This window comes from Aotus nancymaae, unplaced genomic scaffold (genome assembly GCF_030222135.1).
Source record: "Aotus nancymaae isolate 86718 unplaced genomic scaffold, 86718_ANA_hifiasm-v0.15.2.pri h1tg000077l, whole genome shotgun sequence".
In the NCBI taxonomy this organism is placed as follows: Eukaryota; Metazoa; Chordata; class Mammalia; order Primates; family Aotidae; genus Aotus; species Aotus nancymaae.
This window is the reverse complement of record NW_026988492.1, coordinates 3414457-3439278: the sequence shown is the minus strand read 5'-3', so window position 1 is coordinate 3439278 and position 24822 is coordinate 3414457. Positions and strand designations below refer to the sequence as shown.

General features: G+C 42.6%; 1 protein-coding gene across 2 annotated transcripts in view; it reads right to left on the bottom strand.

Annotated features, from left to right (window-relative positions):
• ITGB1 (integrin subunit beta 1) overlaps positions 1-22115 on the bottom strand; it is a 139689-nt gene extending 117574 nt beyond the window's left edge. For both annotated transcript variants that reach the window (XM_064368478.1, XM_064368479.1), the window contains exon 1: positions 22098-22115. The gene's annotated coding sequence lies outside the window, so the exon portion shown is untranslated. The remainder of the gene's footprint in view (positions 1-22097) is intronic.
• Positions 22116-24822: the final 2707 nt, after the last annotated feature.

Sequence of the window (24822 nt, the reverse complement as noted above, 5' to 3'; positions counted from 1 at the left end):
GTAGGAGGTCTTTCTGTAAGTATCAATGAAACAAACAAGAAAAGCCCAAGGTAAATTTACACATCAAAGGCCTGCCTTTTGCCACTGCTGCTACAGCTCTTCCATTTAATTTTTCTTAGGTGACCATGTCACAATTTCTAGACAGCATCCTTGGAAGCTAAGTGCTTTGAATGTTTGAACTATATTAGTCAATGTAAAACTCAGGCCCCTGAATATTAGAGATAGTGCTCCAATGAATTATAAAATATGCTAATAAAAATACAATGTTTTTAAATGGGACCATTTTCTGATATATTAAGGTACCTAATTTAGGGCCATAAATACATTGGCATTATGAATTTTTAAATGAAGAAAAGTGATGATCATAGCCAACATATGTGCATTAATTTCTAGTTGACAAGTGCTCTATTTAATCATCTCCACATGTATTAACTGATTTAACTCTTACAGGTATCCTATGAGATAGGTATTATCATTCACATTTTACAGATGAGGAAAATGAATCTTTGTGAGTTTGTGTCCCAAGTTACACAACTAGAAAACTGTCAGAACAGGATTTTAACCTGGGCTCCTTAGCTTTAAGTTTCTTTCATTTCCATTACATACATTGATGAAAATTTACTAATTTTTCCTCTTCTGTATTTGAGAAAACTGAATATAACACAGGTCAAAGACAGAAATGGCTGATTCAAGACCAGGTGCAGTGGCTCACACCTGTATTCTCAGCACTTTGGGAGGCCGAGGCAGTCAGATGACTTGAGTCCAGTGGTTTGAGACCAGTCTGAGTAATATGGCAAAATTCCGTTCTACAAAAAATACAAAAATTAGCTGGGTGTGGTGGCTTGTGCCTGTGTCCCCAGCTACTTGGGAGGCTGAGGTGGGAGGATGGCTTGAGCCCAGGAGATTGAGGCTGCAGTGAGCCAAAATCGCACCACTGCACTCCAGCCTGGGTGACATAGTAAGACCCTGAAAAAAAAAAGGAAAGGGGAGGGGAGGAGAGAGGGGAGGGGGAAGGGAGGGAGGGGAGGGAAGGAAGGGAGGGAGGGAGGGAAGGGAGGGGGAGGGGGAGGGGAGGGAGGGAGGGGAGGGGTAGGGGAGGGAGGGAGGGGAGGGGGAGGGGAGGGAGGGAGGGGAGGGGGAGGGAAGGGAAGGGAGGGAGGGAGGGGAGGGGGAGGGAAGGGAAGGGAGGGAGGGAGGGGAGGGGGAGGGGAGGGAATGGAAGGAAAAAGGAAGAAAGATCGATTTGTTTTTGACTGATCATGAAGTAACAAAAGTACCATTAGATTTTTTTTCCCCCACACTGGCCCTTTATCTTTTCCTATTAAGGTATAAATTTGTCCATGTATAAAGTTGGTTGTAAAATCTTTTACAAGTAAAAGTATACCCCACGAGTGTACAAGACTCTCTTTCTTATTTTATTGTTTATAGAGGCATAAGTAAGGAAAAAATTAAGAGATAAGAGTGTCATGATAGTAGTGTTTTTTTTTTTTTTTTTTTAGACGGAGTCTCACTCTGTCACCCACACTGGAGTGCAATGGCACAGTCTCAGCTCACTGCAACCTCCGCATCCTGGGTTTAAGCGATTCTCCTGCCTCAGCCTCCCGAGTAGCTGGGACTATAGGCGTTTGTCACCACACCCAGCTAATTTTTGTATTTTGAGTAGAGATGGGGTTTCACTATGTTGGCCAGGCTGGTCTCAAACTCCTGACCTCGTGATCAGCCCGCCTTGAGCCTCTCAAAGTGCGAGGATTACAGGCGTGAGCCACCACGCCTGGCCAGCAGAGAAGTCTTGTGGTGTGGGTGGCAAGAGTAGTCTTTCTCTAATTTTGCTTTTTAGAAAACCTAATCTCAGGGTTGTAGATCATGAAGAGTTTGATTGTCCTCAGTTGGTGGACTATGAAAGTTTTTTTTTTAATTTAATCATATCCACATATATTAACTGATTTAACTCTCACAGGTATCCTGTGAGATAGTACCATTATTCATATTTTACAGATGAGGAAAATGAGTCTTTGAGAGTTTGTGTCCCAAAGAAAGGGTAGCCAAGAAAGGGCTGATGCAACTGTGTTTATAGTTTTTCAAGCAACAATATTTTTAACTTTCATGGGTATGATTTTGAGGTACTGGTATTGGAGGCCTCTATAGTTACAAATGTTTTATTTCTGCTTTGAAACTGCGAAGTTCAGAGCTGAAAATAGACAAGTTCAAGTTGCTTAGGAGTAAACTTCCTATAATGAAGTATTTCGTGAATAACCACAATCTTCAGGACTTCAGCATTTCCAATTGTCTTGTAAAAGTAAGATGCTCCCAAGTAATGAAGGGTGACCTATTGAGGCTGGCAGATTAGATATCAGGTAATTAGATTTGTTCATGAGCTTATCTAGTACTGAGCAAAAATTGTAAGCTTAGTCCCATCTGGGATAATCCCATTTGCTTTCTGGCTGCTAACTTAGATAAGTCAAGGTCACCACATTCAGCCTAGTTTCGTTCACCTTCTAGAAGGGCATTGCTTTTTTTCGCATGGGGGTACAACAAATAAGTTATTATTAGTTAAAGTTTTCATTATAAGATGCCAGAAATGCAACCTATTCATAGATTTGGTGTAGAAATGAAGCTATTTTGATGCCAAGGATAATATCTCAATGCTGGGCATAGTTCTGAGAGCAGAAGGAAAATGAGGGAGCTGACCTCTCTCTGTCTTGGGCGATTCTAAACAATGTGACTTGTAGAATTAGTTGCAGGCTTCGATCAATCAATAAACAACAAGTAACTATTGATTCCTTTGTAAATACGTAACATCGTGTTCAAGGCTATCATATATATGATAAGAAAAAACTCCTACTCTCAAGGAAACCTACAAGCTAATAGAGGATATTTGAAAATATTTGAGAGCAGTAAGTGAGCTGACCCAAATCAATGGTGTCTGAATCTTTGCTTTAGGGACTCAAATGAGGGAAACAGGAATTTCAAGTGAGGAGACTCAGGCGGCCATTTATAAATAGCATTGAACTAGGTTGGGTGGCATGTGGATAAGAGGCAGAAATAAAGGATAGTCCTGAGAAGGAAATCCACAATAGAAGGGAAATGATGTGTTTGTTTTGAGGGGCTGGAGAGAAGGTTCCTACCAAAAATAAAATCTGGAGTATTATTAGGAGGAACCTATTTGCGGAGGGACTGAAATGACAGGCTGAAAAACCTGGGGTTCATGACAAAATGCCACCAGCAATTTTTTTCCACCAGCAATTATTAAGGGGCAGATGCCCAGCTGAAAGGGACATGTCAGAATGGCTAAGCTGGGGCATCTGGCATGAAAAGTGATAGCAGCTTGCCACTGGAGGCAAGGAAACCTGCCGGGGGGTGTGGCAAAAGTTCAGGACTGGTGTGTGTGTGTGTGTGTGTGTGTGTTTCCACTTAAGAAGCTAGAAATTTAATTGTATCCAAGGTCTCTCAGCACAAATTTTGCTTTGGCCCAGTAAGCTATCTGCACTCTCTAGTTCAAGGGTAAGATGGAGAATTGCCACAGATTGCTGACTCCTTCCTCAAATCCCAGAGATGCCATGCAAAAGAAAGAAAACTAAATGAATTAAACAGCCGTGACTATCAGAGAGTGTCAGTCAGCAAGTGACCAAACCTTCCTGAAACTTGGAGGGTCAAAGGGTTGCGGGGGGGCCCCAGTTTGGGAAGAGCAGCAATTGTGTGAAGGTTGCCTGAAGTGGGAGAGGGCTGAGAAGAGTGGTGGAGTTTATTCTCTTCCCTTTTCTAAAGGGCCCATTGTCAATCTGATTGCTACCAGGTGGCAAGGAAGCCAGCCTGAAGCTGCAAGGTTAGGCTGCTCTAGGGTGGCTCAGGAGCCCAGCTGGTATGGGAAGTCAAGAGATGAGAGCGGGGATTGGCAGATCTGGAAACTTCACACTTTCCCCAAGGGCAAAGCCATTATCACAGGGACAGAAGATGGCTCACTACAAATCAGTGCAGCTCACAGCAGTCCCTGATTAATTCGGAGGTTCCCTGGGAACAGGGATGGCTGGAAGAACAGGGAATGTTTGAGCCCAGATTACAGTTGTAGGGCCTCTCTAACCTGGGCCTATTAAGACCTATGGGACAGAAACTAGATTCTAGGTTTTCATCCCCCTCGTTAGGTAGACATTACTAGCAACAGCAACTGTTAGTCCTACAAGAATAAAAAGGAAAGACGGCTGGGTGAGATGGCTCATGCCTATCATCCTACCTCTTTGGTAGGCCAAGGGAGACCAGCCTGGAGAAGAAAAAAATTAGAAAATTAGCTGGCTGTGATGTTGTGTGCCTGTATCCCAACTAGTCAGGAGGCTGAGGCAGGAGTATTGCCTGAGCCCAGGAGGTTGAGGCTGCAGTGAGTGTGATTGATTGTGCCTAGGCTGCTAGGCAACAGACCAAGATCCTGTCTCAAAACAAACAAATAAAGCTCAGCAAAGACATAAGGGAAATTCCCAGGCATCTGAGGAGTATAAATACATTGAAAGAAAGGCAGCAAATGGTTAGAACTCTCCTAGGAGAGGAAGTAAAATCAAAAGGAAAACAGATCAAGAAAGTAAAATAAATATGATTAGGATCACCAGAGAAATAAGAGAGACTGTCAGAAAAAATGCCACAGAAACAAGCAGGTATAAAGAAGCAATTTGAAATCTCAACTTTAAAAACATAATTATTGAAATGGAAGATTTATTATTTAAAGGTTGATTGCATAATGGAATCAATAAAGCTGAAGAATAAATAAGATGAAAGATTGCGTCAGGAAATTACAAAAGTGGCTGGGCACAGGGGTACATTTCTGTAATCCCAGCACTTTGGGAAGATGGAAGATGGTGGATTGCTTGGTCCCAGGAGTTCGAGAGCAGTCTGGGCAACATAGTGACATCCCTTCTCTATTTTTTTTTAAAAAGAAAATATGAAAGCATTAGGAAGGAATACAAAGACAGTTTGAGAGACTGAACTGCAGGGAGGCAGAAACAGAAGTATCAACATCCGTGTAAAAAGAGACCCCAAAATAGTGAAAAAAAAAAAATGGAGGGGGTGAAATCTTTGAAGACATATTAACAAATATTTTCCAAAATGAAAATGTTGGAACTGGGATTAGAACCCAGGAAGTCTAGCTCCAGTATTTAGGCTCTTAGCTATTCACTTTCTTCTCAACTAATTCATGAGTAAACTTTAACTAGAAGAGAATTCAGCCAGGTTCTGAAGAAAAGCTGTGCAGTATTGTACCATACCAGCAATAGCCAACAGGCTTATAGTAGGAAATAAGATACTATTTGTAATAGCAGCACTAGTCATATCTCAGAATGAGCCATATCGGGGAAAAATCAACTGTTCGAGGACTGCTTCTTAAAAGGTTTGGCCTGGAAATGGTGCATATTGTTTCTGAGGGGCTTAGTTTGAACGAGGTTGATAGACAGTTGCAAAAGTACTGTGAAAAATTCAGCTAACAATGATTGTCTAAATAAAGTTAAACATCCAGCTATTTCCAAATATCTTTCTGAATTATGTTACAATCAGATAAAGAAAGACGGAAATGGGCACACATGCAGACTTGCTTGTGCAGTGTTTGTTAAGGCTTGGAAGTCAGAACACGTTGGATCCCTTTCAGTTTAGCTGAAAGATAAACCCTCCAAAGGTAGCCCCCTCTTCAAGGCAGTCATTCAGGATGCCCTGGAGTATTCATTTATGGCATGAAAAAGTATTTGGAGGAAAATCCTGCCAAGTACCTAAAGTAAAGTTCCTAATTATGAATGTCTATAAAAATTATAATATATGCAGACATACCTGGAACTTAAGAAATATGTGTTTGAACTCAAGTAAAATTGACTAGAAGTTCTTAAGTATGGAACACCCAGCAGAATACTCAAAGGAGAACTGATCGCCTTTATTTCATCCTTTCTGTTAGGTTGTGGACTATATATCCAGGGCACTTGGATAATGATTAATAAAGCATATGTGTATTCATTGCTTTTTAAAAGATTTTCTTAGCAGTACTGGAAATAATGATTTTTTATGTCGAAACTTAGAAGCGTAGAGTTTCAGAGTTGGAAGAAACCTCAGAGACCCTAGAGCAGTCCCTTTGTTTTGCTGATGAGAAAAGATAAATCGTTTGTCTGAGTTTCACAAGGGAAGGTGGGGGTTGAGACAGAATTTAAAACTAGATAATCTAAACCCACATTCCAGTCATATTAACACCTTCTGCAAAACAGGACTTTTGTATTGTTAGGGCATTGCTGGAAGACAGTGTGTGGAGGGAGTGGGTAGTGCTGGCAAAAGAGGAGGTATTGATGGGCAGAGGGAAAATTCCCAGTTAGTTTAGTGCATATTTAGTGCAGTTTGGTGCAAACAGTAGGTGCCTATTCTTTTTTGGGGTGGGGTGAGGGGACAGAGTCTCACTCTATTGCCCAGGCTGGAGTGCAGTGGCCCTCTCTTGGCTCACTGCAACCTCCACCTCCCGTGTTCAAGTGTTTCTCCTGCCTTAGCCTCCCGAGTGGCTGGGATTACAGGCATGCACCACCATACCCAGCTAATTTGTGTATTTTTAGTGGAGACGGGGTTTCACCCTGTTGGCCAGACTGCTCTCAAGCTCCTGACCTCAAGTTATTCCCTGGCTTCGGCCTCCCAAAGTGTTGGGATTATAGGTGTGAGCCACCGTGCCTGGCCTAGTAGGTTCCTGTTCTATGCAGGGCACTGTGATAGGCATTAGAGTACTACCCTTGTCCTTGAGAATTCCTGACTTGCTATGTCCTCTTCCTGGTTTGGGATTCTTCCTTTATTTCCCCATATTAGCCACTGATAATACTCACATTATGCTGTCAACCTTAAATCATGAGATTTTAAAATATAGGTAAATATAGAATGTATTTGAGCATAAAGCTTAAGGATAGCCATCTGGAAAACACAGATTCCAAATGAACGGGGCCAGCGTCCCAAAGTGAAGCAGTTCAAGTTTCACTTATATAGGCAGAGACAGAGAAGTGTTAGCAGGATCACAGCATTTTCTACCCAAGATTCGTGCATAGGTTACAGCGATTTGATTGGTTTGCAGACTGCTACATTCCAAGGAAGATTACTTTATTATTACATGAGGTAAAGATCTGAATGGTCTTATCTCTGGAGCCACTTGGTATTCTTACCAATAATTCTTAATTATTTACAGAAAAAAAAAAGGCAGAAGTTCCCTATGTGCTATGTGGCTTAGGGCGAATAGCCACATTCCATCCAAGGCTCAGAGTACTCTAAAGTACCAACAGCTTGGCCAGGCACAGTGGCTCACGCCTGTAATCCCAGCACTTTGAGAAATCAAGGTAGGCAGATCACTTGAGGCCAGGAGTTCGAGACCAACAGAGGGAAATGGCCAATATGGCGACATTTTTATCTCTACTAAAAATACAAAAAATTGGCCAGGCATGATGACATGTGCCTGTAATCCCAACTACTCAGGAGGCTGAGGTGGGAGAACCGCTTGAACCCAGGAGGCAGACGTTGCAGTGAGCTGAAATGTTGCCACTGGACTCCAGCCTGGGTTACAGAGAGAGACCCTGCCTCAAAAAGAAAAAAAGTTCAAATATCTAACAGCTAAATTCAGATTACTTAATTTCACAATGTTTACCACTTATTTTGCAATGTGTAAACTCCTGGGCCGGACACAGTGGCTCATGCCCGTAATCCCAGCATTTTGAGAGGCGGAGGCGGGTGGATCACTTGAGGTCAGGAGTTTGAGACCAGCTGGCCAAAATGGCAAAATCCTGTCTTCACTAAAATACAAAAATTAATTGGGCATGGTGGCACGCACCTTGGAGTCTTAGCTACTTGGGAGGCTGAGGCAGGAGAATAGCTTGAATCCGGGAGACAGAGGTACAGTGACCCAAGATTGTGCCACTGCACTGCAGCCTGGGTGACAGCCAGATGTTGTCTCAAAATAAATACATAAATTGAAATAAATTTAAAAAATAATAAAGATCTGTGTGCTCCTGGAGGGCAGAGGTTAATTCTTCTTCCCTTAGGTTGACCCAGCGTTGAGGAAATTGCATGGCTGTGGTAGGTACCTAATGTCACACACTGCAGAGGCCTGGGTAAGGGTAATGAAAGTGTCACTGATGGTTCTGGGTGACTCAGAGCACACGCTTTCCCCAAAGCCTACTTCTGGTTAGCTGGTACTATAGAGGCCAAGGGAAAATTTTCTTTGCCCTCTGGAACTTTTGCTGAAAAACCAACTGACAAAAGGCAGATTACTAAGAGAGAAGGCATACAAATTTATTATGAATAATATGCATGGGGGACAACACAGATGACCCCCAACACCCCAGTGACGCTCAGAAGCTTTTCTCTTTTTAAAATTTAATTTTATTTAAGTTCTGGGATACATGTGCAGGTCATCCAGGTTTGTGACATACGTAAACGTGTGCCATGGTGGTTTGCTGAACCTAGCCACCTGTCGCCTGCGTACTAACCCCCACATGCATTAGCTATGAGGTTACATAAAGAATGGGGGCTCAGAGCATGGCCACAAACAGGTTATGGTGGTGAATCAGGCGATGCTGGCAAGACGGGTTATGGAAGGGAGAGAAGAGGATGGCTGGCTAGCAAAGGTGGCCTTGTTATGCAGATGAAACCTCACGGGGGTAGCAGCCCTCAAAGAGAAGAGATGGTACATGTTTCCTTCAGACCTTTAGAGATGTCAAACTCTCAGTTGTCTTTCCTAGATCTGGACAAGGGAGGGCCTCAGAGAACGAATGGCTGCATGAATCAGATTTTCTCTATAGACCCAAAGCTCCCAGCAAAAACAGCTTCTTAGCTACTCTTCTATTTCCAGCCCTTCTGAATTGGATCTGAAATATGTCAAAGAACAGGCTTTGGAGTGAAATAGTTTGGGTTCCCTCAGTATCCATACCTTTCCTCAAGCTGGGGATGGTTTACCGCTGCAGGGATTCTTTCACTCTCTCCACGAGTGATGAGACAACTCAGCTCTTGCCTCACGGTATAGAGCTCCAACAAGCGCCCCCCAAGGCTGTGGGAAGAAAATGAGGATGTTTTGTCTGTGACATTATAGAGACATCTGCCTTGGATGAACCCTGGCTAAAGGACAGGAATTTCTGTGGGGTCCTTTAAAAGAGATGAGAGCCAGAGCCAGTGGTTCAGCTTCCAGCTTCCTGAGTGGTGTGGAGGAATTTGCAGACACACAGGAAAGACATCTCCATCGTTTTGTGAGCCTTGGCCCCTTGGAAGTTCACTGAAAATCACTGACATGAGGCAGATGGGTTAGTAGAAGACAGACAAATTAATTTAACATGTACACATGGGTACAGAATAAAGACCCAACTTTCCAATGAGGTACAGAAGCTTCAAGATATTCTACCTTGAGGTTACAGAAAGAATGCAGTCTTGGATCCTGGTAAAACAGGTTATAAGAGGCGGGAGGGAAAAGAGGAATTCTATTGAGGGACAATACGTGATTTCTAGGGAGAATGATTGGATGGGGGAACAGAAATCAACCTTAAAAAACTTATTTCAATAGCTTTAGAAGTACAAGTATTTTTTGATTATGTGGATTCATTGTGTAGTGATGAAGTCTAGGCTTTCAATATACCTGTCACCTGAATAGAGTACATTTTACCCAATAGGTAATTTTTCATCTCTCCCCCTCCCTGGGTTGTCAACATCCATTATTCCACCCTGTATATCTTTGGGAAACTTAGCCCTTTCTCCCCCTTGGAGGGCATTTGATGGGGCAGTGGCTTCCCTCTTCAGTGCCCCAATGCTCAAACCTCTAGGGGGGCATACAGATGGACAGGTTGTGGGGCTCCAACCCCACGGCAATGTCTAGGGGTGAACGTTTACAGTTGAAGCCCCAGGGGGCGGGTGTTGCAGGGTGTTAAGTTTAGCCGTCTGGAGGTGGCTTCTGTTAGATCAGTGTCCAGAAGGGTTTCCCCTATGTTATCTTCTAGGATTTTTGTGGTTTCAAGTCTTAGATTTAAGACTCTAATTCATCTCAAGTTAATTTTTGCATATGGTAAGACATAAGGATCCAGTTTCATTGCGCTACCTGTGGCTATCCAATTTTCCCAGCACCATTTGTTGAATAGGAGATCCTTTCCACAGTGTATGTTTTCATCTGCTTTGTTGAAGATCAGTGGCTTCTAGGTATTTAGCACTAATTCTGAGTTCTCCATTCCATTTAGTTGTTTTATATCAGTACCGTGCTGTTTTGGTTACTATAGCCTTATGCCTCTGGCGTTGTTCTTTTTGCTTAAGATTGCTTTGGCTATTGGAAGTGGGGGAGAAACAGATAGTAACTTGCAAATGTTCTTTTTGGAATTTAAACGATCATTTGAGACAGTCATTGTCTTGAAAAATGGTCTTCTTTCCTGTAATGGGTAACGCGTTAACAAGGAGGAGGACAAGAACAATTGTTCTCCTTGGTGGGTCAGTCCTATCCCTCTTTTTTTCCCTGCCATGTTGCCCATGCTGGTGTTGAACTCCTGGTCTCAAGTGATCCTCCCGCCTTGTCCTCCCTAAGTGCTGGGATTACAGGCATCAGCCACCGTGCCCAGTCAGTCCTATCTTTATGTAGATAAGGCAAAAGTTCTCCTCCAGCACTTGATGATCTCCATGAATTCTTAGTGTAAAGTGCTCATGATGCCAGGGAACCATATTTTGTGGTGAAACATTTTGATTTCTTTCACTTTCCTTCCCACTTCCATTCGCAAGACTCAGGCCTGGCGCTCCGGAAGCGAGGTCTAAGGACAACTGGAACATTTCTCTCTTTCCCAGTTTCAGGGTGAGCCTGAAGGCCGTCAGGCTTACTACCTTGGTCTTCCCTCTCAGATTCTTGGATGGGGCCTGAGAATGTGGTTTCTAGGAGCCCTGGTTTCCATTCCTTTGGCTGTTTCCTCTACTCTCACGCCTGTGAAAGCAAGAATCCTCTTTGCACCATGTTTTATATAGTGTTATGCAGAACAACAAAGACATTTTTACGGCATTGGAAAAAATATAAATAGTGGTTGCCGCACTTCATTCAGCAGAGAGAAATAAATACCGTGTGTTTAATTTTTTTTCAGTGAACCATTCCCATGATCTATTTTTCTGACTCCAGAACATCAAACATTGTTAAGGAATTATAAATAGCGTGTGAATCAATCTGTAACACTGCCTTCTTACATGGTCTCTTTAAATCCCAGTAATGATTTAATACACAAACATTCCCGGTGCACCTGCCTTGGTGAAATGCAGCAATTTCCTCTGTCGAGTGGTGTGTGATTTCTTCCCTCTGTTCCAAATGGGCTGTGCTTTCTTCCCTTTTCTCTTCTGTATTACTGATCCTATACCTCTTTCCAGTAGCTCATGTTTATCCTGTGCATTAGATACCCTTCCAAGTGATTTTAGCATCCGCTTAATTTGCTGGGGTGGTGTCTGGAAATGTGATCAGGCTCCGGTGAGCAGACGCACAGAAGTGTTCTTCTTTCCATCTAAGCTGAGGTTGGGAGATCACACAGGCTTCCTCTATGAATAAAACACAGAGCCAGTTTTGCTAGTGAAGCATAATTCAAATCTGAATTTATAATGAAGACGTAATTTGTCTCTGGTGAATAAATATCACTATGAGGGGACTGAACTCAACACACATTGTTTTCCTTTCTTATTCTCTGTGTTAAAAGGCAGAACGGGGTCGGGGAGTCTTTTGAAAGAAATAACAAAACCTTCAGGTATACTCATTGGGTGGGCTGAGATGAGGGTCTCAGGTTTTGGTGAGCAAGTCCAGAAAGTTTCCATTCTGTTCGGGTTCTGCTCTTTAGAATTGCTGGGTTTGGAAACAATTTTAACCAGGTCAATTAAGACGAGCAGGGTTAGGGAGATGATTAGTCTTGTAAACAAAATATTAGAACCTAAGAAGTCTGTGAATATACAATGTGGTGAGATTTTGTTTATTTTCTGACATCGGCTTGAACCTCCCGTCAATCAGGAAGAACATTTGCCCCTGGTGCTGTCTGTGGTTCGCCTCTCTGAGTTATTGTCCCATCAGCTCTGTTATTACTGACGACTGCCCTGGGCACAGCGATTCTTCTCCACATCCCCCTATGCTACCTCCACTGTGGCTTCAGAAGAGAACTTCCATGGATGGCTCACAGGACAGTTGATGCCAGGATGTCATGAGCCACAGAAAGAGAGGAAATGTTTTGCTGGAAGCTCAGCGATGGTTCCTGTTCCATAATCTACTGTTTCCTTCAAGAATTAACAATGGAAGCATCCACTTTCCTCCAGGGGAACCCACTCCTACACACAGGGTAGTGACCTTGTTCTATGTCTCCAGCAGGATAATATCATGGGAGCATAATGGTTTGATATCAGTATGTTATGAATCATTTATTCATTGATAACGTCACTTAGGAGAATTGATAGTCTAGTCCATGTTGGTCTGTGCCAAGCTCAAGCCAGTATTTTCCACCATCTCCGCTCTGGTGTGAAGAATCTTCTGGAAAGAAACACAGGTCCTTTCTACCTTCTGCCATCTCTCTAATCCAGATTTTCCACCAACAATTTCCAGAGCACAAGCATCAGTGTGCAGAAGGCTCTCTAGGGTCACACGGAACTAAGAAACACCCCAGTATCCTCCCCAGAGACTATCACCCCCACCACCATCAAAAGGCAAGACATTCTTAAATGACTTTAGCTCAATCAAGTCTTGCAATATCCTAATTCTTCAACCAAATTTCTCCTCAGTGTAAAATATTGCGTTCAGGTGAATGGTCACCCTAAAGCAGCAGGGACAACCTTGCAGTGTTTTCTTTCAAATCCATACAATCAAAGAATGTCCTTTAAACATAGTTTAGTCTGCAAAAACGGTGAATGCAGACCTTCAAACTCTTTGTAGAGAAAAACTCTTTGTGGCTTAGAATGGCTTTTTTTTCCCCCAGATTCTAACCATTAAGTTCCAAATACAAATAATAATACAACTTTGATAGATAGATCACTATGCAATGTACTTAATAATGAGAAAAAAAATATTTCAAATAGTTTGTTAGACATTTTTTCCTACTTTGGTTACTTGGAAAATCTGAATTAAAATAAAAGTAATTAAAGCCAAGGGATCAGTGGGTAGGGACAGGTTGGGAGAAAAACCTAAATATTTATTGGCTATCTGCTACCTTTATTGCCGCTCTAGGTAATTTAGATAGGATGTTTTATTCTACCCCTCAACCATCCTGTGAATTAGCCTTTATTGCAGCTACTTCAAGATGAATTAAAACTGATATTAAGTATCTTGTTCAAGATCATGAAACTGGTTTATAAGTGTGGGGCTTGGATTCAACCAGGTCTGTAAGAATCCAAATCTCCTCTTCTTTCCATAATACCATTTTAAGCTTAGGGGGTATTTTCATTAAGCTGTGAAAGCCTAATGGGGTACTCCTCTCCACCTTGACTTTTGCAAACCTTATCATACAAAACGAATGTAACTCTGTACCTTGGCCAATCAAGACTTAACTAATTCATTCGAGTCCTTATTAAATGTGCAGGACACCACTGGAATGGAAGTCACAGAACCCAGTGCCAGTGGGGAAAGCCATTTCAGCACAATATTTTCAAATTGGACCACATGTGAGGGCTGACATCTATATTCTTAGTGCTTTGGGAGGCTGAGGTGGGAGGACTGCTGAGGTCAGGAGCTTGAGATCAGCCTGGGTAACATAGTGAGACACTGTCTCTACAAAAATTAAAAATAAGAAAAACTAGCTGGGCATTGTGGTATGTGCCTATAGTCCTAGTTACTGGGGAGGCTGAGATAGGAGGATCTCTTGAACTCAAGAGTTCAAGGCTACAGTGAGCTATGATCATGTCACTGCACTCCAACCTAGGTGACAAAGTGAGACTCTGTATCAATAATAATAATAATAATAATAATAATAATATTCAAATCACACTGGACCTCTGGCTGCCAATCCTACCTATACTCCAATCCCTCTGAGAAAATACACTGGGTAGCAGCCTTGGGTCACTGGGCATTAAGAGAATTTGAACAATCAGAAGACTCACTCCCATGATTCTTTGCCGTTTTCCACATTCTCATCATTTTCTTGTAACTGTGCAATTGACCGGATTTTTAATTGTGGGATGGTAAATTTTTAATCAGAAGAAAATAGTTATGGATAGAAGGAGGTGAAGGAAAAGATTTATGGGGCTTTCAGGAAACTTACAGGAAAATCCCCTAAAAAGTCATCATTTGTTATTCTCAATATTGACTTGTTAAAAGTGAATCTCATTACCTTTGTTTTATCTGGCATATTTATGGAATATGTTTATTTATTAATGAATTTTTCTGGAGCAAATGTAACAGACACATGGGGCATTCTGATAGTCACTCAGCTGTATGTCTGGGTATATTTATGACTGTTCAGAAATGGGGAGTTCCAGGAAAACAACCAAAATGCTTTCAATTCCTTAAAATGCATGCATTCCATGAATCATTTATTCAAAGAATTAAGAAGAAAGATATTAGTCTGTGGTCAAAAATAATCTCCTTCTTAGCATCCTTCCCAGAATTGTTCAGAACAATTTTCTTCAAATGGACAGAGGTGGGTATGAGGTTGCAGGGGCTGAGAGAATACTTCCCTTCCACCCTCTGATGGTTCTCTGAGAAATCAACTGACAAAAGGTGAATCAATGAGAGAAAAGGTATATATACGTTTATTGATATGCACGTGAGTCTGACATAATACAAGATCTCAAAGAAATGGCCAGATGGTTGATGCTTTTATGCCATCTTGAGGTTACACAAAGAATGGGGGCCCAGAATGATGGTCCTCCAAAGATATCTACATTCTACTCCCCGGAACCTGCAAATGTGTTACCTTATGTGTCAGAGGCGCTTTGTAGATGGGATTCACTTAAGGGTCTTGAGATGGGGAGATGATTCTGGATTACCTGGGTGGGATCCATGTAGTCACAAGGGCTCTTACAAGAAAGAGAGGCAGGAGGTCATATGCGAAAGAAGACAGTGCCCTATTGGCTTTAAAGATGAAGGAAGGCAGGCAAGGGCTAAAAGATGCAGGGGGTCACTAGGAGCTGGAAAAGGAAAGGAGAGAAATACTCCCCTGGAAACTCCAAAGGGAACCCAGCCTTGCAGACCCATTTTAGACTTTTTTTTTGAGATGGAATCTTACTCTGTTGCCCAGGCCAGAGTGCACTGGTGTGATCATAGCTCACTGCAGCCTCAGACTCCTGACCTCAGATGATTCTCCCACCCCACTCGCCTTAGCCTCTCGAGTAGCTGAGACGTCAGTGTACACAACCACATCAGGCTAATGTTTTTGTTTTTTTATTTTGTAGAGATGGGGAGGGGTCTGACCATTTTTCCCAGCCTGGTCTTGAACTCCTGGCCTCAAGTGATCTTCCTGCTGTGGCCTCCCAAAGTACTGGGATTACATGCATGAGCCACCATGCCAGGCCTCTATTTTAGACTTCTGACCTCCAGAACCATAAGAGAGTATCATCTGCATTGCTTAAAGTCACTAGGTTGAGGGTAATTTGTTACAGCAACAATAGGAAACTGAGCAGTGTAGCAGAAAGGTTTCCTCATCTGTGGAATGTGAGCTTGGACCAGTTTATTTGCAAAGCCTTTCTGGTCTGTGTTCTAGGCCCACTGAGTTGGGGTCTTCAACAGCAGATAGCTAGGATCAATCAAGTCACACAGTACTGACTGGGCATGTTTGGAGTTTCTGAAGCTCTTGGTCCCTAGGATCACGTGTATTCACCTAGGGAACAAATGCTTTTGGTGATCAGTCAAAAATGCAACCAGCATTTTACTGGCAGGCTCTTAAAAGCACATGACTCATTCAGAAATACAACATTTGGTCGATGAATATGTCAGACTTTCAGGTAAATTTAATCAATGGACAACCACTCTTTTATTTTCCTCCAAACCAGGATTTCCCATTACATTTCATTCCATTAGCCTTGATATAAAGTGGCAGTTGATAGCAAGCCGTATTGACAGGCCCTCCTGGGTATAATGTAGCAGTTACCTTAAATCATTTATTCATCACATGATTCATGGCACATGGAGGAACAGGTCATCGTTGAGTCTTTAAATATGAAGCTAAAATAACAGAACACTCAAAATCTTTAATTTCTGTGATTTAATCCACCTTAATTAATTAGAAGGCATGTGATGGCCTCTCTGCATTTTAAATCATAACCAACAGAGTATTTGTTCTTACCATAATAAAGGGTAACAGGCAGGTGCCTCCAGGGGGTGGTGGTAGAGGGGTGACAGTGCCTGCTTTTGGAAGGCCAGCGCCCCATGGGCTTCACAGTGAAAATTCACTCCCGCTTGGCATAGCTGGCTTCCTTTGATGCAAGGGATGATGCAAATCATTTTAGATCAACAAACATTTTTTGATCAACTACTAAATGTAGAAAGGCTAGACATTAGGGGTGTAAAGCAGAATAGGACTAGGTCCATACCCCAAAGAAAGGAATTCAGCATAGCAAAGAGATATCTGCACTTCCATGTTTACTGCAGGACTATTCACAACAGCCGAGCTTGGCAAACAACCTAAATGTGCATCGACAGACACATGGATAAAGAAAATGTGGTGTATACGCACAACAGAATATTATTTAGCCATGAAAAGAAGGAAATCTTGTCGTTTTCAATAACGCAGATAGAACTGAAGGACATTATGTTAAGTGAAATAAGCCAGGCACAGAAATACCAGCTTCATATATTCAGACTCATTTGTGGGAGCTAAAAATTGAAACCATTGAACTCATGGAGATGGAGAGTAGAAGGATGGTTACCAGAGGCTGAGGAGGGTTGTGGGGAACAGGGAGTGGAAATGGGAATGGTTAACGAACACAAAAAATACAATGAATAAGGTCTACTATTTGATAGTACCATAGCATGACTATGGTCAATAAGAATTTAAATGTACATTCTAAAATAACTAAGAGTCTGGGAATGATGACTCACGCCTGTAATCCCAGCACTTGGAAGGCCAAGGCTGGTGGATCACCTGAAGTCAGGAGTTTGAGATCAGCCTGACCAACATGGTGAAATCCTCGTCTTTACTAAACACACACACACACACACACACACACACACACTAGCCAGGTGTGGTGGCAGGTGCCTGTAATCCCAGCCACTCAGGAGGCTGAGGCAGGAGGATTGCCTGAACCTGGAAAGCAGAGGTTGCAGTGAGCCAAGGTGGTGCCACTGCACTCCAGCGTGGGCAACAGAGCAAGACTCTTCTCAAAAAAAATAAAATAAAATAAAATAAAAACTAAAAGAGTGTCATTGGAAAGTTATAATCCAAAGAAATGATGAATGCTTGAAGTGATGGATATTCCATTTACCCTGATGTGATTATTACACATTGAATGCCTGCAACAAAATATCTCATGTAACTCATAAATATACACACCTACTATATACCCACAAATATGTTTTTTAAAACTTTGTAAATAGATGAATGAGACTCTGCCCTGGAGGATCCTCAGCCTCAAAAGGGAGAGTAGAAGTTGTGATTCTGGGAATGTTTCTCAAGTTTCTGCATTATTTTCCCACTGATGGGTTATTTTGGTTTAGAAACATGGCTGATGAGAAAGCTAATAGTGACTTAGGAAGGAGGCTTCTAGGAGTTCACTGTGCACAGCAGGGTCACAAAACAGATTTTGAGGTTGGAGAAGGAAGCTGACCTGAGGGTTTTTCTGGTTGCTGGAAGGTGCTTGGGGAGAGGGATTGTAAAGTTAGCAGAACCTGGTCACTTGAGTCTAGGAGAATGGTTCCCGGTGGCCTTTGCATGGTATCATATTACTATTGGGTACCATCTAGCTCACGGACAATGTGCAGTTCAAGAATCTGAGAAGGAATTAAATGAAAACAATAGAGAATCCAGCTATAAATGAAAAACTGAGGCAGGCATACTTTGAGAGTGAAATGCAAATGTGTCACAAGGGAAAACAAAGCAGAGCTCTGTCAGCAACGGAGCAAAGGAGATGCTTGAATTCCCCCAGGTTTTGCTTTTCTGAAGCACATGAGGATGGCGCAATTTGACCTAACCTCATTCCTCTATGTAAAGAGTACATAAACTCCTTGGGCATGTCACATGAGCATTCTTCCCATGAAGTAGATGCCCAGTATTAGTGAGAACACTGAAATATGAAACAACTCAGTCCTCCATCGGCCTCCTTTCCTTGCTGGGTGATATGGTTTGGCTGTGTCCCCACCCAAATCTCATCTTGATTTGTAGCTCCCATAATTCCCATGTGTTATGGGAGGAAGCCAGTGGGGCATCATCGAATGATGGGGGTGGCTTCCCCCATACTGTTCTCATGGTAGTGATTAAGTCTCATGAGATCTGATGAAGCAGCTGTCGTCCGAGAGGATTACTCAATGCTAAATTTCTGTCCTATGCACACTTTCTCTCTTGCTCCCACTTGCTTTGATCACCCAGCCATCCTCAGAGATGTCTGCCCATCTGACCTGCCTGGCTCTGGCATTTGTATGAGGTGCCGTGTTCTGACAGTGATCATGACCCTGGTTCTAACTCTGCCTCACCCTCCCTGTAAGGAGCTGGCTTTTCCCTCCCATCCGGCCCTCTTAGCCTCTGGATTTGGGTTGATTTGCTCATCTCTGGGATGAGAGCCGATCTGGTCTTCCCTGGATACAGGGCTGAAGTAGGCCTGGCTGATACAGAGGTGCTCAGTCTGTCCTTAAGACCAGGGATGGTGTGTTAGTTTCCTAGGACTGCCACAACAAAGTACCACAAACTGAGCGGCTTCAACAACAGACATTCATTGTCTGACAGTTCTGGAGCCTCCAAGTCCAAGATCAAGGTGTTGCAGGATTGTAGGCTGTGAGGACGAATCTGTTCCCTTCTATTCCCTGCTGCTCTCTTGGCTTCTGGCACTGTGCTGGCAATCTTTGGGATTCCATGTCTTATAGAAGCATCACCCCAATCTCTGCCCTCATAGTCACATGGCCTTCTCCCTGGGTGCATGTCTGTGTCCAAATCTCCCCTTTTGATAAGGACACCAATCATGGTATTAGGGGCTCATCCTACTCACGTGTGACCTCATCTTAACTAATTACATTTGCAATTACCTTATTTCCAAATAAGGTCACATTCCAAGGTACTGCAGGTTAAGACCCCTTGGTGGACACAATTCAACCCTTAAGAGATGGTGACTTTTCCGTCGCCATCTTTCGCATCTGTCACTTGCATCTGTTAAGCTCTTTCCTGGGGCTGTGACCAGAGTCAAACAAATGAGAACTCATGGGGAACAATAAATTTACGGGGACACAAAGTAGCTCAGCAGTCATGATAAATTGTATTTTAAACGAGGTGGGTCTTTCAAAAAATATATTGTGCCTTCTTTTGGTCAGTTTTGTAGTCTTTTTTAATTTTTTTATTTTTGAAGCGGAGCCTCACTCTGTTGCCCAGGCTGGAGTGGAGTGGTGCAATGAAGGCTCACTGCACCCTCCATCTCCTGGACTCAAGGGATCCTACCGAGCCTGAGCCTTCAGAGTAGCTGGGACTATAGGCATGCATCACTATGCCTGGCCAATTTCAATATATTTTTTGCATAGATGGGGTCTCTCTATGTTTCCCAGGCCTCAATCGTTCACACACCTTGACTTCCCAAAGTGTCAGGATGACAGGTGTGAGCCACTGCACCCAGCTGTGAAATGTTTTTAAATGTAAAAGTCAAAGGAAAAACAATCATGATGAACAAAATATTAACATCATAAAGAAAGGCAGGATCTGCCCCCACACTTGCACAGTGGAGCCTCTCTCACTTCATCTGTCTTTGCCTGCCCCAACATTAGCTTAAAAGGGGACTGAGCAAGCTGAGGCCCACCCTGCCCTGTAGCTGGGGCCCTTGCCTCTTGTTACACTTGACTCTAGTTTCCTTAACTTCAGAACACAACCAAAGATGCTTCATTGAATATTGGAATTCAGGTTTGTTTAACACTAGGTTTGAACCTTTTTAATTCCCTACTTCAGTGATTCTCTGCCAAGTCCTTTTTACTCTTCTCAAGATCTGTGTTTGATTGGAATAATTTCTTCCTCAGACTCACTTAGACGCTTTCTGGAGGGGGCTCTTATAGCTTAGTTTGATGTCATATGGTCCAGTCAACATTCCTTTGTCTTTGCTGTTTTTTTTAATTTTTATTTATTATTATTATTATTTTAATACCAAATGAAGGTGCACTTTGGTACTGAACTCTCTCTGGGCGGCTCTCCTTCCCTTGCCTCTTGTAGGGTTGGACTGGAACTCTCTCAGTGTTCAGTTCTAGGGTCAGAACACATCTGGAGCAGGATTAGGAAGCAGCAGTTCCCCTGCAGTTTGTCAAACTCGCCAACAACTAGAGAAGTCACCCTGATTCCTGAGAGAGATTACCAGGAAGCCTTTTTCAGGGGCAGATGGGGTTACTTTTCCAACGTAACAGAGAAAAAATAAATAGCAGGTGTAAACCAAAAATAAAATCTTAAGCCTCCAAAATGACTAAATGAATCTCTCTCTAGGCCAAGGGCATTCCAAAGTAAACCTGAGAAACTAGTTTAAGCTGTGATGGGAAGAGGGGCTTGAACAGATCTCCTTATGCCCTCCTCCCTTTGGAATTTGGGCTCAACTGACCAGCAGTAACATTAAAACAGAGATCTCAGAATTGACAAAGCCGACTCTTTGTAGTGATAAGACACCAAACACCAACCTGACTCTAGTATAGCATCACAGGACAGATAGCACGCCCCTAAAAACACTGAAGTATTTTACCCCAAAATTATTTGTTTGACATCTTTTAAAATGGCCCTGAAAAGCTGTCTCTCCTGGTGAAATCTACATTCTGTAGAAAATTCTCTTCCCTTTCTAGGTCTTTATCTCATCTGGGAGAGATTTAACTAAGGGTTTGTCATGTTTTTTGGTCTGATAAGAGACATTTGTTCTCTATTCTCTCTACAGCCTGGAGGCTTCATTTGCATAATAAAATCCTTGGTCTCCGCAATCTCTTATCTTAACCTAGAAGACTTTCCTTTCTGTTGATTCCAGGTCTTTGGATAATAACTTAACTCTTTCAACTCATTGGCAATCAGAAAATTTTTGAATCCACTGTGACCTGGAAGCTGTGCCTTATCCTCCCAGTCTGTTCCCAACAACCACTTTCAGACTCAACCAGTGTACACATGTATTAATTGATGTCTGCCTGTAACTTCTGTCCCCCTAAAATGTATAAAATTAAGCTGTAACCCAAACAACTTGGGTACAAACACCCAGGGTCTCAGGACCTCCTGGGGCTGTGTTGCTGGCCTTGGTCACTCATATTTGACTCAAAATAAACCTTCTTAAATATATCACAGAGTTTAACTCTTTCCACTGACACAGGTGAGTTTGTGTTGCTTACTGCTTTTTATGTGTTACAGTAAGAATGAGATGATCCATTTGCAGAGCTTTGCCTTTTCTGTGGCCAGGTGGGCAGGTGAAGAGACTTGACATGTGGGCCATTCATTCCATCTGTTTCCAACTCTTCCAGCCTCCTTCTGGGATCCTGCTTTTCCTGCCATCCCCCAGCTGAACCCAGACTTCCTTCTTCTATAACATACCCCCTGCAGACAAATTTACGCACCTACACCAAATTCACTTGCCAGCCACTTCATTAAATAGCTGAGAATATTTCTGTAGGCCCTTTAACTGTTTTGTGAACTGCAAATAATGACTAGTCTCTATGGCTATATTGAAGGTGAAGAGATTCTCTGTAGCGGAATTCTTTTATCAATTAATGTTCTATCTTTTTCCATTTACTGATACCCTACGTTTTATAGCTTCCAGGAAAATAATACCTTGTACATCATTTTGACCCTAAATGTGTCCATGTGCAGGAAATACTACAGTAATTGACACTCAGTTATTGTTTAATTAATTGTAGTTCTAAATTACATGTCTAACAAAGAAAATTTGGAAATCATTTTGCTTAAGAATAAGGAAGTTTTGCAGGGCAAACATATTAGTCTGTTCTCACACTACTAATAAAGACATACCCGAGACTGAGTAACTTATAAAGAAAAGAGATTTAATGAACTCACGGTTCCACATGGCTGCGGAGGCCTCACAATCATGGCGGAAGATGAAGGAAGAGCAACGAGACTTCTTACACGGCAGTGGGCAAGAAAGCGTGTGCGGGGGGAACTCCTGTTTATAAAATCATCAGATCTCGTGAGACTTCACTCATTATCACGAGAACAGCATGAGGGTACCCGCCCCCATGATTAAATTACCTCCTACTGGGTCCCTCCCACGACACGTGGGGATTATGGGAACTACAATTCAAGATAAGATTTAGGTGGGGACACAGCCAAAGCATAGCAGCAAACATTTGGCAAATGTGCTATTCAGTATTAAGAAGATCAGCATCTAGGAGGCGGCACAGAGCTAACGCAAGAGCTTTAGACTTGGAATCAGGGTTGCTAAGAGCTTCTTGCAGATCTGCTCCTGGGCGACTAGTTAACAAGTAACTTAACTTCTCTAGGTCTCAGTTTCCTCCTGTGTAAAACCAAGAGGACTGGCAGGAACACTGGCGGAGAGCCCTTCCGGCTAAGTTTGTGACACTTAGATGGCTCCTGTTCCTGGATAAAGGGACACCACTGGGAGAAATTGCCTCCTCCCTAAGTCAACAAATTCGAATAAAAGTGCCTGTGATTCCCTCCTTAAAGGTCAGTGCTGCCAATGATCACAATTCTCATGAACTCAATAAATTGTGCAATATCCTGGAAACAGCTGCCTCTCAGGGGTGGTGTTTAAGTCGTCCAATTGGGAAAACAGAGGACACAAAATAATCGTAAAATGGTTTCAGGCAGACATAAGGCTGACAGAAATAGAAGCCGTGCTCTTTCTGGAATCGAACGCTGTTGCACCACGATTTGTGCAAGTTGGACCTAAAAGGAATGTCTTTACTTTCAGAACTTGCTTTTTGTTCCTTAAAGAGCCAGGCAAATACGAAAGCAATCGATTCCTTCAGAATTCCAAAAGAAAGATGTTGCTGTTTGCAAGGCAAAGAAAAAAATTAAATGGAGATGGCAGCCTGTGCTTTCTGTTCCCTTCAGCAACCAGCAAACTGTGACCCAGTTTGCAAGCCCTTGCACGCTTGCAGGGTAGATCCAAGCGTTGTCTCTTCCCATTAGTGTCCCTGGCAGCAGGACTGGCTGGGAGAAATTGGCTCGGTAGTACATCAGTAGTTATATTACACAGCAGCTGTGGAAAATTATTAAACTAACAGAGAGACAAATGGCTTGGGAGAGAATAAAGTTAGCAAGTCTGGAAATCCCCATTACAGTACATCATGTTGCGTTTCTTCTTCCTAGATTAAGACCCTGGTTCCTAAATGAGAATCCAAATTGCAGCTAAACTTACTTAACTTACCCCTCTTCTTTTAAATTTATTTCTTATTTTTCTTTGGCCAGTTAGCTCTCATAAAACATTGTCCCATCTTATGCCATTTCTTTTCTCTTTGGTCTTGGACCATCCCTCCTTCTGTGCTGTCACTGAGACCTACAATCACGCACATTCAATCTGGTGTGTTCCTCACATACACACACACACTGATGTGCATACCGTCACACTCACTCTGCATACACATGCTCATATGCAAACACAACCTGTCTCTCATATACTCATGGATGCACACACACATTTTTGCACAATTTTTTTTTTTTTTTTTTTTTTTTTGAGATGGAGTCTTGCTCTGTCACCCAGGCTGGAGTGCAGTGGAACAATCTCAGCTCACTACAACCTCCACCCCTCAGGTTCAAGCGATTCTCTTGCCTCAGCCTCCCTAGTAGCTGGGATTATTGGTTTGAGCCACTACGCCCAGCTAATTTTTGTATTTTTAGTAGAGACAGTGTTTCACCATGTTGGCAAGGCTGGTCTTGAACTCCTGACCTCAAGTGATCTGCCTGCCTTGGCCTCCCAAAGTGCTGGGATTACAGGCACTAGCCACTGTGCCCAGCACTTCTGCACACGTTTTTGAGACTCCAATGTCTGGACTCTGGTTGAAAGGCCACTCTGAATTTTTTTCCACTCTTGCGGTAGTTGGAACTGTCTACTCCCAAGAGCTCAGTGAACCGCTCTGCCGAGAGTTCAGCATGTTTGTAAATGTAATTGGTTTATTAAACAGTATGAATTTGGTGAGACACACACAAGAAGTAGTTATTTTTTTTCTCCAAATGTAACCTTACAGTATGCTCTGCTGAATCTCGATTTTATTTCTCTTAACGATAGATCCCACAGCTTCTCTGTTATAATCAGGTGTCAAAAAAACAATGCAGTTGGGGACCAGGCGTGGTGGCTCATGCCTGTAGTTCCAGCTACTCAGGCTGAGGTAGGAGGATTGCTTGAGCCCAGGAGTTTGAGGCTATAGTGAGCTATGATTGGACCACTGCACTCCAGCCTGGGTGACAGAGGGAGACTCTGTCTCAAAAAAAAAAAAAAAATGTAGTCAGGTCCAGATCAAAACTTAAATTTCTTGTCAGATTTAGTGCTCATGTCATTTCTCCAAGAGCTGCCAAGCACCGAGAGTCTTGTGAGAGAGAGAAGTGGTTGGCTTTTTTATTTCTTTCACCTTCTGTTTATAGTCCCTGTGTAGTTGAGATGAAGCAAGGTTATTAGAGAAAGGGGACAAATGCTTTTATTTAGCTACTGTTGCTGGAGTTCTTTCCTGGTTGCTCCTGGTTTTTGTTTTTGTTTTTTTTTTTGAGATGGACTCTTGTTCTGTTGCCCAGGATGGAGTGCAGTGACGCATTCTCGGCTCACTAT